Genomic DNA, 13293 nt, shown 5'->3' on the forward strand with positions numbered 1-13293 from the left:
CCTGTTACCACTAAAACTCTATACTGCAACTCTGTTTGTTTGAACCCTTTTGTCTTAAGATTTTGGTTGTTAATGCCTTGTTGGTGTAAGGCTGCAGTTCTCGCTTTGGGTGCAACAGGTCCTGCATATAATTGTCAGAATAATGGACACGACTAAGTCATACGTTTTCAGTTTCAATGTTGTTATGGGTGTGTCCATCTACTATTCATACTTCAAAAAGAATTTAGCACATTTATTGGTCTAGCGCTATGATACTCGCTTGGGTACGGGAGGTCCAGGTTCACAACTGGGACAAAACAATTTATTAGTTTTTGTTGAGTTGATGTTTTTTATTGAATTTCTGGTCTTTTTTTATAGCCACTCTTTATATTGACCTATTTGTGTGCATGGTTTTGGTACTGTTGGCTTGTTGGTCTAGTGGTATGATTCTCGCTTCGGGTGTGAGAGGTCCCGGGTTCAAATCCCGGACAAGCCCAATGACTGCTTCCATAAAATTCTGCTTAGATTTTGTGAAAAAGGTCTTTTTAAATATGAAGTCAAAACTTCGGAGGTTTGCCTCCCAGTTTCAAATGCCTTAAATTAATCTGCCAAACTCTATAAATTTTTTTTGTGCTTTACAGTCATCTACCCTGAAGAGCTTGGATTAATTTGACAACATGACAGTTGTTGTAGGCTCGTCAGTCTAGGGTTATGATTCTAGCTATGGCTGTTAGACCTCCCCATTCATATCCTGAATTAGTTTTTTTTGTTTGTTGTTTAATTCCTACTACCACTAATATTTTCTAGTGCAACTCTGATCACTTGTCTGGACTCTTTTGTCTTGAGATTTTGGCTGTCAATACCTTTTTGGTGTGGAGCTATGACTCACGCTTTGGGGGAATCCAGGTCCTGGATTCAAATTTTGTACAAGCCTAATTGCACCCTTCAGAGTAGACAATCATTTAACAATATTTGGCTAAACAGGTTATTCCGAACAAAAAGTTTCTGTGCAATGATGCTTTGGTGATCTAGGCTCAGTGGTCTAGGGGTTTTCTGTTCAGATTAGATGCAAGAAGTCTGACGTTCAATCATGTAAACCAAGAAATATTGTTTATCTATTGACCATGCAATTGGTTTAGATTTTATTATTGAAGCAATACACAGGTGCAAGTTTAAGACAGTCAGAATGGCCGAGCGGTTTAAGGCGCCAGACCCAAGGTGAAATTCTTTCTGATTACTTGGGCTTTCTGGTCTCCCAATGGAGGCGTGGGTTCAAATCCCACTTCTGACATGCTTTGATTTTGCTCCAATTAATATAGACAGAGAAACAGAAAAATGTATTGAGCAGTCAGAGCCGCTGTGTAGATTTTGCCTCTCTATGCCTAAAACTACATGTTGTAAAGTGACAAAGACTACTTCATCAATGATCTGATGTCATCTGCAGAGTTTGTATCTATTGTTATCTAAGATATACAGAGTTTGGTAACATGCATGTTAGTGTCAGAATATAGAATGCAATTTGGTCAAATTTTTGGTTTCAGTATATCTTGAGCTCATAAGTAAAAGAGGTGTTAACGCTTGGCTCGTTGGTCTAGGGGTATGATTCTCGATTTGGGTGCGAGAGGTCCCGGGTTCAAATCCTGGACGAGCCCATTCAAATGTTGTGTTGCCTAAATGTTTTGCTTGAGTTCCTGGTGTTAACTAGTGCAGCTCTTAACATTGCCTTTAACCTATCATTCTGCACATTTTGTGTGCCAATGGCTTGTTGATGTAGTGGTATAATTCCCTCTTAGGGTGCGAAAACTCTCGTTTTTAAAAACCAGAAAATGCCCAAAGTTCCTGTCATTTTAAATGAAATTTGAAGCTTCTGCACTGTGTCTCCCAGGTTAAAATGCTTTAAATTCAAACGCTAAAAATTCAACCAAATTCTATCCATCATTATGTGCCCTAAGGTGATCTACAAAGACTTTTTTTTTTTTTACAGTGTGACCTTACCGTTCACGGCTCGTTGGTCTATAATTCTCCCTTAGGGTGCGAGAGCTCCTGAGTTCAAATCCTGGACGAGCCCTCTTAAATATTCTAACAGTGTTGAATGCCTGTTATCTTTAATACTCTCTAGTGCAACTCTATTAATTTGTTTGAACCCTTATGATTTTGCTTGTTAATGCATTGTTGGTGTAGGGCTATGGTTCTCGCTTTGGGTGCAATAGGTCCTGCAGGGAATTGTCAGAATAATGGACATGACAAAGTGATATGTTTTCAATTTCAACGTTGTTATATGTGTGCCCATCTACTATTCCTACTTCAAAAAGTTTTAGCACTTGGATTATTGGTCTAGGGTTATGATACTCGATGTGGGTGTGAGAGGTCCCAGGTTCACGACTTGGACAAGACCATTCAATAGGTTTTGTTGATTTAATGTTTTTTTTATTGAATTTCTGGTCTTTTTTTACAGCCACTCTTTAAACTGACAGGTAGCAGGTGACACGCTGAGCTTGGAGGGTTTCGAGGTGAGGAGTTCAGGCACAATGGTATTGAACGCAGAGCTGAAGTCCACAAACAGAATCCTTGCGTAGGTTCCCAGGCGGTCGAGATGTTGCAGGATGTAATGCAGCCCCATATTCACTACATCATCTACCGACCTGTTTGCCCGGTAGGCAAACTGCAGGGGCTCCAGCATGTGTCATTTACATTTACAGCATTTATCCAGAGCGACTTACAATCAGTAGTTACAGGGACAGTCTCCCTGGAGCAACTTAGGGTTAAGTGTCTGGCTCAGGGACACAATGGTAGTAAGTGGGATTCGAACCCGGGTCTTCTGGTTCATAGGCGAGTGTGTTACCCACTGGGCTACTACCACCCTGATGTCTCGTGATGTTCTTCAGATGGGCTAAAACCAGGCGTTCAAAGGATTTCATGACCACAGACGTCAAGGCAACAGGTCTGTGGTCATTCAGTCTAGTGATGGTGGGTTTCTTGGGGACCGGAAGAATGGTGGAGCGTTTGAAGCAAGTGGGAACTTCACACATTGTCTCTGGGGTGGGGTGCGTAAGGGGTGTGAATATGTCCTTCTCAAACCTGCAGTGGAAGGTGTTTAGATCTTCTGCCAGGTCTTTGTTTGCTGCAAACGGGGGTGGGGGTCGTCTATAGCTGGTGAACTCTCGCAGGCCTGTCCAGACTGACGCAGGGTCATTGGCTGAGAAACATTCTGTCAGTTTCTCAGAGTAGCTTCTTGTCTGCTCTAGGGGTAGGTTCCATGGTGTAATGGTTAGCACTCTGGACTCTGAATCCAGCGATCCGAGTTCAAATCTCGGTGGGACCTTTGCTGAATGTCAATAAGCAGTTTCCTTAAATTGAATTACACATGTTTTGCAATTAAAAGATGCTTATTGTGGGCTCCATGGTTTAACGGTTAACAATCGGCACTCTAAATCCAGTGATCACAGTTCAACCCTCAGTGGGAAGCCGTGTTCAAGCTTATTGTTTGAAGCTTAAGCGAAATATGTAATCCACTCATTCATATGTTGGCAGAATGTTATGTTTTGGTGGAATTCCTGGTGTTATCTAGTGCCGCTCTTTACATGCCTTTGACCTATCATTCTGCACATTTGGGTGCCAATGGGTTGTTAATGTAGTTGCATAATTCCCTCTTGATGTATTTGTTGATGTTGTTACAAAATCCACAAAGTTCCAGTTAGCTTCTGTAATAGTTTGACAATGTTTTGCTATTAAGGTCATTTTTAATAAAATTTGAAGCTTCTGCACTGTGTCTCCCAGGTTTAAAATGCTTTAAAAAATTCAACCAAATTCCATCCATGCTTTAAGGTGATCTACATAGACCTTTTGGGATTATTTTTACAGAGAGACCTTCCACTTCATGGCTCGTTGGTCTAGGGGTATGATTCTCGCTTAGGGTGCGAGAGGTCCCGGGTTCAAATCCCGGACGAGCCCTCTTAAGAGTCCTAACAGTGTTGAATACCTGTTACCACTAAAACTCTATACTGCAACTCTGTTTGTTTGAACCCTTTTGTCTTAAGATTTTGGTTGTTAATGCCTTTTTGGTGTAAGGCTGCAGTTCTCGCTTTGGGTGCAACAGGTCCTGCATATAATTGTCAGAATAATGGACACGACTAAGTCATACGTTTTCAGTTTCAACGTTGTTATGGGTGTGTCCATCTACTATTCATACTTCAAAAAGAATTTAGCACATTTATTGGTCTAGCGCTATGATACTCGCTTGGGTACGGGAGGTCCAGGTTCACAACTGGGACAAAACAATTTATTAGTTTTTGTTGAGTTGATGTTTTTTATTGAATTTCTGGTCTTTTTTTATAGCCACTCTTTATATTGACCTATTTGTGTGCATGGTTTTGGTACTGTTGGCTTGTTGGTCTAGTGGTATGATTCTCGCTTCGGGTGTGAGAGGTCCCGGGTTCAAATCCCGGACAAGCCCAATGACTGCTTCCATAAAATTCTGCTTAGATTTTGTGAAAAAGGTCTTTTTAAATATGAAGTCAAAACTTCGGAGGTTTGCCTCCCAGTTTCAAATGCCTTAAATTAATCTGCCAAATTCTATAAAATTTTTTTGTGCTTTACAGTCATCTACCCTGAAGAGCTTGGATTAATTTGACAACATGACAGTTGTTGTAGGCTCGTCAGTCTAGGGTTATGATTCTAGCTATGGCTGTTAGACCTCCCCATTCATATCCTGAATTAGTTTTTTTTGTTTGTTGTTTAATTCCTACTACCACTAATATTTTCTAGTGCAACTCTGATCACTTGTCTGGACTCTTTTGTCTTGAGACTTTGGCTGTTAATACCTTTTTGGTGTGGAGCTATGACTCACGCTTTGGGGGAATCCAGGTCCTGGATTCAAATTTTGTACAAGCCTAATTGCACCCTTCAGAGTAGACAATCATTTAACAATATTTGGCTAAACAGGTTATTCCGAACAAAAAGTTTCTGTGCAATGACGCTTTGGTGATCTAGGCTCAGTGGTCTAGGGGTTTTCTGTTCAGATTAGATGCAAGAAGTCTGACGTTCAATCATGTAAACCAAGAAATATTGTTTATCTATTGACCATGCAATTGGTTTGGATTTTATTATTGAAGCAATACACAGGTGCAAGTTTAAGACAGTCAGAATGGCCGAGCGGTTTAAGGCGCCAGACTCAAGGTGAAATTCTTTCTGATTACTTGGGCTTTCTGGTCTCCCAATGGAGGCGTGGGTTCAAATCCCACTTCTGACATGCTCTGTTTTTGCTCCAATTAATATAGACAGAGAAACAGAAAAATGTATTGAGCAGTCAGAGCCGCTGTGTAGATTTTGCCTCTCTATGCCTAAAACTACATGTTGTAAAGTGACAAAGACTACTTCATCAATGATCTGATGTCATCTGCAGAGTTTGTATCTATTGTTATCTAAGATATACAGAGTTTGGTAACATGCACGTTAGTGTCAGAATATAGAATGCAACTGGGTCAAATTTTTGGTTTCAGTATATCTAGAGCTCATAAGTAAAAGAGGTGTTAACGCTTGGCTCGTTGGTCTAGGGGTATGATTCTCGCTTTGGGTGCGAGAGGTCCCGGGTTCAAATCCCGGACGAGCCCATTCAAATGTTGTGTTGCCTAAATGTTTTGCTTGAGTTCCTGGTGTTAACTAGTGCAGCTCTTAACATTGCCTTTAACCTATCATTCTGCACATTTTGTGTGCCAATGGCTTGTTGATGTAGTGGTATAATTCCCTCTTAGGGTGCGAAAACTCTCGTTTTTAAAAACCAGAAAATGCCCAAAGTTCCTGTCATTTTAAATGAAATTTGAAGCTTCTGCACTGTGTCTCCCAGGTTAAAATGCTTTAAATTCAAACGCTAAAAATTCAACCAAATTCTATCCATCATTATGTGCCCTAAGGTGATCTACAAAGACCTTTTTTTTTTTTTCACAGTGTGACCTTACCGTTCACGGCTCGTTGGTCTATAATTCTCCCTTAGGGTGCGAGAGCTCCTGAGTTCAAATCCTGGACGAGCCCTCTTAAATATTCTAACAGTGTTGAATGCCTGTTATCTTTAATACTCTCTAGTGCAACTCTATTAATTTGTTTGAACCCTTATGATTTTGCTTGTTAATGCATTGTTGGTGTAGGGCTATGGTTCTCGCTTTGGGTGCAATAGGTCCTGCAGGGAATTGTCAGAATAATGGACATGACAAAGTGATATGTTTTCAATTTCAACGTTGTTATATGTGTGCCCATCTACTATTCCTACTTCAAAAAGTTTTAGCACTTGGATTATTGGTCTAGGGTTATGATACTCGATGTGGGTGTGAGAGGTCCCAGGTTCACGACTTGGACAAGACCATTCAATAGGTTTTGTTGATTTAATGTTTTTTTTATTGAATTTCTGGTCTTTTTTTACAGCCACTCTTTAAACTGACAGGTAGCAGGTGACACGCTGAGCTTGGAGGGTTTGGAGGTGAGGAGTTCAGGCACAATGGTATTGAACGCAGAGCTGAAGTCCACAAACAGAATCCTTGCGTAGGTTCCCAGGCGGTCGAGATGTTGCAGGATGTAATGCAGCCCCATATTCACTACATCATCTACCGACCTGTTTGCCCGGTAGGCAAACTGCAGGGGCTCCAGCATGTGTCTCGTGATGTTCTTCAGATGGGCTAAAACCAGGCGTTCAAAGGATTTCATGACCACAGACGTCAAGGCAACAGGTCTGTGGTCATTCAGTCTAGTGATGGTGGGTTTCTTGGGGACCGGAAGAATGGTGGAGTGTTTGAAGCAAGTGGGAACTTCACACATTGTCTCTGGGGTGGGGTGCGTAAGGGGTGTGAATATGTCCTTCTCAAACCTGCAGTGGAAGGTGTTTAGATCTTCTGCCAGGTCTTTGTTTGCTGCAAACGGGGGTGGGGGTCGTCTGTAGCTGGTGAACTCTCGCAGGCCTGTCCAGACTGACGCAGGGTCGTTGGCTGAGAAACGTTCTGTCAGTTTCTCAGAGTAGCTTCTTGTCTGCTCTAGGGGTAGGTTCCATGGTGTAATGGTTAGCACTCTGGACTCTGAATCCAGCGATCCGAGTTCAAATCTCGGTGGGACCTTTGCTGAATGTCAATAAGCAGTTTCCTTAAATTGAATTACACATGTTTTGCAATTAAAAGATGCTTATTGTGGGCTCCATGGTTTAACGGTTAACAATCGGCACTCTAAATCCAGTGATCACAGTTCAACCCTCAGTGGGAAGCCGTGTTCAAGCTTATTGTTTGAAGCTTAAGCGAAATATGTAATCCACTCATTCATATGTTGGCAGAATGTTATGTTTTGGTGGAATTCCTGGTGTTATCTAGTGCCGCTCTTTACATGCCTTTGACCTATCATTCTGCACATTTGGGTGCCAATGGGTTGTTAATGTAGTTGCATAATTCCCTCTTGATGTAGTTGTTGATGTTGTTACAAAATCCACAAAGTTCCAGTTAGCTTCTGTAATAGTTTGACAATGTTTTGCTATTAAGGTCATTTTTAATAAAATTTGAAGCTTCTGCACTGTGTCTCCCAGCTTTAAAATGCTTTAAAAAATTCAACCAAATTCCATCCATGCTTTAAGGTGATCTACATAGACCTTTTGGGATTATTTTTACAGTGAGACCTTCCACTTCATGGCTCGTTGGTCTAGGGGTATGATTCTCGCTTAGGGTGCGAGAGGTCCCGGGTTCAAATCCCGGACGAGCCCTCTTAAAAGTCCTAACAGTGTTGAATACCTGTTACCACTAAAACTCTATACTGCAACTCTGTTTGTTTGAACCCTTTTGTCTTAAGATTTTGGTTGTTAATGCCTTTTTGGTGTAAGGCTGCAGTTCTCGCTTTGGGTGCAACAGGTCCTGCATATAATTGTCAGAATAATGGACACGACTAAGTCATACGTTTTCAGTTTCAACGTTGTTATGGGTGTGTCCATCTACTATTCATACTTCAAAAAGAATTTAGCACATTTATTGGTCTAGCGCTATGATACTCGCTTGGGTACGGGAGGTCCAGGTTCACAACTGGGACAAAACAATTTATTAGTTTTTGTTGAGTTGATGTTTTTTATTGAATTTCTGGTCTTTTTTTATAGCCACTCTTTATATTGACCTATTTGTGTGCATGGTTTTGGTACTGTTGGCTTGTTGGTCTAGTGGTATGATTCTCGCTTCGGGTGTGAGAGGTCCCGGGTTCAAATCCCGGACAAGCCCAATGACTGCTTCCATAAAATTCTGCTTAGATTTTGTGAAAAAGGTCTTTTTAAATATGAAGTCAAAACTTCGGAGGTTTGCCTCCCAGTTTCAAATGCCTTAAATTAATCTGCCAAATTCTATAAAATTTTTTTGTGCTTTACAGTCATCTACCCTGAAGAGCTTGGATTAATTTGACAACATGACAGTTGTTGTAGGCTCGTCAGTCTAGGGTTATGATTCTAGCTATGGCTGTTAGACCTCCCCATTCATATCCTGAATTAGTTTTTTTTGTTTGTTGTTTAATTCCTACTACCACTAATATTTTCTAGTGCAACTCTGATCACTTGTCTGGACTCTTTTGTCTTGAGATTTTGGCTGTTAATACCTTTTTGGTGTGGAGCTATGACTCACGCTTTGGGGGAATCCAGGTCCTGGATTCAAATTTTGTACAAGCCTAATTGCACCCTTCAGAGTAGACAATCATTTAACAATATTTGGCTAAACAGGTTATTCCGAACAAAAAGTTTCTGTGCAATGACGCTTTGGTGATCTAGGCTCAGTGGTCTAGGGGTTTTCTGTTCAGATTAGATGCAAGAAGTCTGACGTTCAATCATGTAAACCAAGAAATATTGTTTATCTATTGACCATGCAATTGGTTTGGATTTTATTATTGAAGCAATACACAGGTGCAAGTTTAAGACAGTCAGAATGGCCGAGCGGTTTAAGGCGCCAGACTCAAGGTGAAATTCTTTCTGATTACTTGGGCTTTCTGGTCTCCCAATGGAGGCGTGGGTTCAAATCCCACTTCTGACATGCTCTGTTTTTGCTCCAATTAATATAGACAGAGAAACAGAAAAATGTATTGAGCAGTCAGAGCCGCTGTGTAGATTTTGCCTCTCTATGCCTAAAACTACATGTTGTAAAATGACAAAGACTACTTCATCAATGATCTGATGTCATCTGCAGAGTTTGTATCTATTGTTATCTAAGATATACAGAGTTTGGTAACATGCACGTTAGTGTCAGAATATAGAATGCAACTTGGTCAAATTTTTGGTTTCAGTATATCTAGAGCTCATAAGTAAAAGAGGTGTTAACGCTTGGCTCGTTGGTCTAGGGGTATGATTCTCGCTTTGGGTGCGAGAGGTCCCGGGTTCAAATCCCGGACGAGCCCATTGAAATGTTTGTGTTGCCTAAATGTTTTGCTTGAGTTCCTGGTGTTAACTAGTGCAGCTCTTAACATTGCCTTTAACCTATCATTCTGCACATTTTGTGTGCCAATGGCTTGTTGATGTAGTGGTATAATTCCCTCTTAGGGTGCGAAAACTCTCGTTTTTAAAAACCAGAAAATGCCCAAAGTTCCTGTCATTTTAAATGAAATTTGAAGCTTCTGCACTGTGTCTCCCAGGTTAAAATGCTTTAAATTCAAACGCTAAAAATTCAACCAAATTCTATCCATCATTATGTGCCCTAAGGTGATCTACAAAGACCTTTTTTTTTTTTTTCACAGTGTGACCTTACCGTTCACGGCTCGTTGGTCTATAATTCTCCCTTAGGGTGCGAGAGCTCCTGAGTTCAAATCCTGGACGAGCCCTCTTAAATATTCTAACAGTGTTGAATGCCTGTTATCTTTAATACTCTCTAGTGCAACTCTATTAATTTGTTTGAACCCTTATGATTTTGCTTGTTAATGCATTGTTGGTGTAGGGCTATGGTTCTCGCTTTGGGTGCAATAGGTCCTGCAGGGAATTGTCAGAATAATGGACATGACAAAGTGATATGTTTTCAATTTCAACGTTGTTATATGTGTGCCCATCTACTATTCCTACTTCAAAAAGTTTTAGCACTTGGATTATTGGTCTAGGGTTATGATACTCGATGTGGGTGTGAGAGGTCCCAGGTTCACGACTTGGACAAGACCATTCAATAGGTTTTGTTGATTTAATGTTTTTTTTATTGAATTTCTGGTCTTTTTTTACAGCCACTCTTTAAACTGACAGGTAGCAGGTGACACGCTGAGCTTGGAGGGTTTGGAGGTGAGGAGTTCAGGCACAATGGTATTGAACGCAGAGCTGAAGTCCACAAACAGAATCCTTGCGTAGGTTCCAAGGCGGTCGAGATGTTGCAGGATGTAATGCAGCCCCATATTCACTACATCATCTACCGACCTGTTTGCCCGGTAGGCAAACTGCAGGGGCTCCAGCATGTGTCTCGTGATGTTCTTCAGATGGGCTAAAACCAGGCGTTCAAAGGATTTCATGACCACAGACGTCAAGGCAACAGGTCTGTGGTCATTCAGTCTAGTGATGGTGGGTTTCTTGGGGACCGGAAGAATGGTGGAGCGTTTAAAGCAAGTGGGAACTTCACACATTGTCTCTGGGGTGGGGTGCGTAAGGGGTGTGAATATGTCCTTCTCAAACCTGCAGTGGAAGGTGTTTAGATCTTCTGCCAGGTCTTTGTTTGCTGCAAACGGGGGTGGGGGTCGTCTGTAGCTGGTGAACTCTCGCAGGCCTGTCCAGACTGACGCAGGGTCGTTGGCTGAGAAACGTTCTGTCAGTTTCTCAGAGTAGCTTCTTGTCTGCTCTAGGGGTAGGTTCCATGGTGTAATGGTTAGCACTCTGGACTCTGAATCCAGCGATCCGAGTTCAAATCTCGGTGGGACCTTTGCTGAATGTCAATAAGCAGTTTCCTTAAATTGAATTACACATGTTTTGCAATTAAAAGATGCTTATTGTGGGCTCCATGGTTTAACGGTTAACAATCGGCACTCTAAATCCAGTGATCACAGTTCAACCCTCAGTGGGAAGCCGTGTTCAAGCTTATTGTTTGAAGCTTAAGCGAAATATGTAATCCACTCATTCATATGTTGGCAGAATGTTATGTTTTGGTGGAATTCCTGGTGTTATCTAGTGCCGCTCTTTACATGCCTTTGACCTATCATTCTGCACATTTGGGTGCCAATGGGTTGTTAATGTAGTTGCATAATTCCCTCTTGATGTAGTTGTTGATGTTGTTACAAAATCCACAAAGTTCCAGTTAGCTTCTGTAATAGTTTGACAATGTTTTGCTATTAAGGTCATTTTTAATAAAATTTGAAGCTTCTGCACTGTGTCTCCCAGCTTTAAAATGCTTTAAAAAATTCAACCAAATTCCATCCATGCTTTAAGGTGATCTACATAGACCTTTTGGGATTATTTTTACAGTGAGACCTTCCACTTCATGGCTCGTTGGTCTAGGGGTATGATTCTCGCTTAGGGTGCGAGAGGTCCCGGGTTCAAATCCCGGACGAGCCCTCTTAAAAGTCCTAACAGTGTTGAATACCTGTTACCACTAAAACTCTATACTGCAACTCTGTTTGTTTGAACCCTTTTGTCTTAAGATTTTGGTTGTTAATGCCTTTTTGGTGCAAGGCTGCAGTTCTCGCTTTGGGTGCAACAGGTCCTGCATATAATTGTCAGAATAATGGACACGACTAAGTCATACGTTTTCAGTTTCAACGTTGTTATGGGTGTGTCCATCTACTATTCATACTTCAAAAAGAATTTAGCACATTTATTGGTCTAGCGCTATGATACTCGCTTGGGTACGGGAGGTCCAGGTTCACAACTGGGACAAAACAATTTATTAGTTTTTGTTGAGTTGATGTTTTTTATTGAATTTCTGGTCTTTTTTTATAGCCACTCTTTATATTGACCTATTTGTGTGCATGGTTTTGGTACTGTTGGCTTGTTGGTCTAGTGGTATGATTCTCGCTTCGGGTGTGAGAGGTCCCGGGTTCAAATCCCGGACAAGCCCAATGACTGCTTCCATAAAATTCTGCTTAGATTTTGTGAAAAAGGTCTTTTTAAATATGAAGTCAAAACTTCGGAGGTTTGCCTCCCAGTTTCAAATGCCTTAAATTAATCTGCCAAATTTTATAAATTTTTTTTGTGCTTTACAGTCATCTACCCTGAAGAGCTTGGATTAATTTGACAACATGACAGTTGTTGTAGGCTCGTCAGTCTAGGGTTATGATTCTAGCTATGGCTGTTAAACCTCCCTATTCATATCCTGAACTAGTTTTTTTTGTTTGTTGTTTAATTCCTACTACCACTAATATTTTCTAGTGCAACTCTGATCACTTGTCTGGACTCTTTTGTCTTGAGATTTTGGCTGTCAATACCTTTTTGGTGTGGAGCTATGACTCACGCTTTGGGGGAATCCAGGTCCTGGATTCAAATTTTGTACAAGCCTAATTGCACCCTTCAGAGTAGACAATCATTTAACAATATTTGGCTAAACAGGTTATTCCGAACAAAAAGTTTCTGTGCAATGACGCTTTGGTGATCTAGGCTCAGTGGTCTAGGGGTTTTCTGTTCAGATTAGATGCAAGAAGTCTGACGTTCAATCATGTAAACCAAGAAATATTGTTTATCTATTGACCATGCAATTGGTTTAGATTTTATTATTGAAGCAATACACAGGTGCAAGTTTAAGACAGTCAGAATGGCCGAGCGGTTTAAGGCGCCAGACTCAAGGTGAAATTCTTTCTGATTACTTGGGCTTTCTGGTCTCCCAATGGAGGCGTGGGTTCAAATCCCACTTCTGACATGCTCTGATTTTGCTCCAATTAATATAGACAGAGAAACAGAAAAATGTATTGAGCAGTCAGAGCCGCTGTGTAGATTTTGCCTCTCTATGCCTTAAACTACATGTTGTAAAGTGACAAAGACTACTTCATCAATGATCTGATGTCATCTGCAGAGTTTGTATCTATTGTTATCTAAGATATACAGAGTTTGGTAACATGCACGTTAGTGTCAGAATATAGAATGCAACTTGGTCAAATTTTTGGTTTCAGTATATGTAGAGCTCATAAGTAAAAGAGGTGTTAACGCTTGGCTCGTTGGTCTAGGGGTATGATTCTCGCTTTGGGTGCGAGAGGTCCCGGGTTCAAATCCCGGACGAGCCCATTGAAATGTTTGTGTTGCCTAAATGTTTTGCTTGAGTTCCTGGTGTTAACTAGTGCAGCTCTTAACATTGCCTTTAACCTATCATTCTGCACATTTTGTGTGCCAATGGCTTGTTGATGTAGTGGTATAATTCCCTCTTAGTGTGCGAAAAC

The 13293-nt window shown here is 41.0% G+C and overlaps 18 non-coding genes across 18 annotated transcripts; all 18 read left to right on the plus strand.

The window, feature by feature from the left end:
- The first annotated feature begins 403 nt into the window (after positions 1-403).
- On the plus strand, positions 404-475 carry trnap-cgg (transfer RNA proline (anticodon CGG)). Its single transcript has one exon. It is a non-coding gene; the product is annotated as a tRNA-Pro (tRNA).
- A 684-nt stretch (positions 476-1159) lies between these two features.
- On the plus strand, positions 1160-1270 carry trnal-caa (transfer RNA leucine (anticodon CAA)). The gene is made up of 2 exons: positions 1160-1197; positions 1225-1270. It is a non-coding gene; the product is annotated as a tRNA-Leu (tRNA).
- Positions 1271-1559: 289 nt separating this feature from the next.
- trnap-ugg (transfer RNA proline (anticodon UGG)) lies at positions 1560-1631 on the plus strand. Its single transcript has one exon. It is a non-coding gene; the product is annotated as a tRNA-Pro (tRNA).
- A 1598-nt stretch (positions 1632-3229) lies between these two features.
- trnaq-cug (transfer RNA glutamine (anticodon CUG)) lies at positions 3230-3301 on the plus strand. Its single transcript has one exon. It is a non-coding gene; the product is annotated as a tRNA-Gln (tRNA).
- A 557-nt stretch (positions 3302-3858) lies between these two features.
- Positions 3859-3930, plus strand: trnap-agg (transfer RNA proline (anticodon AGG)). Its single transcript has one exon. It is a non-coding gene; the product is annotated as a tRNA-Pro (tRNA).
- A 430-nt stretch (positions 3931-4360) lies between these two features.
- Positions 4361-4432, plus strand: trnap-cgg (transfer RNA proline (anticodon CGG)). The gene has a single exon. It is a non-coding gene; the product is annotated as a tRNA-Pro (tRNA).
- A 684-nt stretch (positions 4433-5116) lies between these two features.
- Positions 5117-5227, plus strand: trnal-caa (transfer RNA leucine (anticodon CAA)). The gene is made up of 2 exons: positions 5117-5154; positions 5182-5227. It is a non-coding gene; the product is annotated as a tRNA-Leu (tRNA).
- A 289-nt stretch (positions 5228-5516) lies between these two features.
- Positions 5517-5588, plus strand: trnap-ugg (transfer RNA proline (anticodon UGG)). The gene has a single exon. It is a non-coding gene; the product is annotated as a tRNA-Pro (tRNA).
- Positions 5589-7004: 1416 nt separating this feature from the next.
- trnaq-cug (transfer RNA glutamine (anticodon CUG)) lies at positions 7005-7076 on the plus strand. The gene has a single exon. It is a non-coding gene; the product is annotated as a tRNA-Gln (tRNA).
- Positions 7077-7633: 557 nt separating this feature from the next.
- trnap-agg (transfer RNA proline (anticodon AGG)) lies at positions 7634-7705 on the plus strand. Its single transcript has one exon. It is a non-coding gene; the product is annotated as a tRNA-Pro (tRNA).
- Positions 7706-8135: 430 nt separating this feature from the next.
- Positions 8136-8207, plus strand: trnap-cgg (transfer RNA proline (anticodon CGG)). The gene has a single exon. It is a non-coding gene; the product is annotated as a tRNA-Pro (tRNA).
- Positions 8208-8891: 684 nt separating this feature from the next.
- Positions 8892-9002, plus strand: trnal-caa (transfer RNA leucine (anticodon CAA)). The gene is made up of 2 exons: positions 8892-8929; positions 8957-9002. It is a non-coding gene; the product is annotated as a tRNA-Leu (tRNA).
- Positions 9003-9291: 289 nt separating this feature from the next.
- Positions 9292-9363, plus strand: trnap-ugg (transfer RNA proline (anticodon UGG)). The gene has a single exon. It is a non-coding gene; the product is annotated as a tRNA-Pro (tRNA).
- A 1418-nt stretch (positions 9364-10781) lies between these two features.
- On the plus strand, positions 10782-10853 carry trnaq-cug (transfer RNA glutamine (anticodon CUG)). Its single transcript has one exon. It is a non-coding gene; the product is annotated as a tRNA-Gln (tRNA).
- A 557-nt stretch (positions 10854-11410) lies between these two features.
- trnap-agg (transfer RNA proline (anticodon AGG)) lies at positions 11411-11482 on the plus strand. Its single transcript has one exon. It is a non-coding gene; the product is annotated as a tRNA-Pro (tRNA).
- A 430-nt stretch (positions 11483-11912) lies between these two features.
- On the plus strand, positions 11913-11984 carry trnap-cgg (transfer RNA proline (anticodon CGG)). Its single transcript has one exon. It is a non-coding gene; the product is annotated as a tRNA-Pro (tRNA).
- Positions 11985-12668: 684 nt separating this feature from the next.
- trnal-caa (transfer RNA leucine (anticodon CAA)) lies at positions 12669-12779 on the plus strand. Its single transcript has 2 exons — positions 12669-12706; positions 12734-12779. It is a non-coding gene; the product is annotated as a tRNA-Leu (tRNA).
- Positions 12780-13068: 289 nt separating this feature from the next.
- On the plus strand, positions 13069-13140 carry trnap-ugg (transfer RNA proline (anticodon UGG)). The gene has a single exon. It is a non-coding gene; the product is annotated as a tRNA-Pro (tRNA).
- The last annotated feature ends 153 nt before the right edge of the window (positions 13141-13293 follow it).

The sequence above is a fragment of the Denticeps clupeoides genome, chromosome 20 (genome assembly GCF_900700375.1).
Source record: "Denticeps clupeoides chromosome 20, fDenClu1.1, whole genome shotgun sequence".
Lineage (NCBI taxonomy): Eukaryota > Metazoa > Chordata > Actinopteri > Clupeiformes > Denticipitidae > Denticeps > Denticeps clupeoides.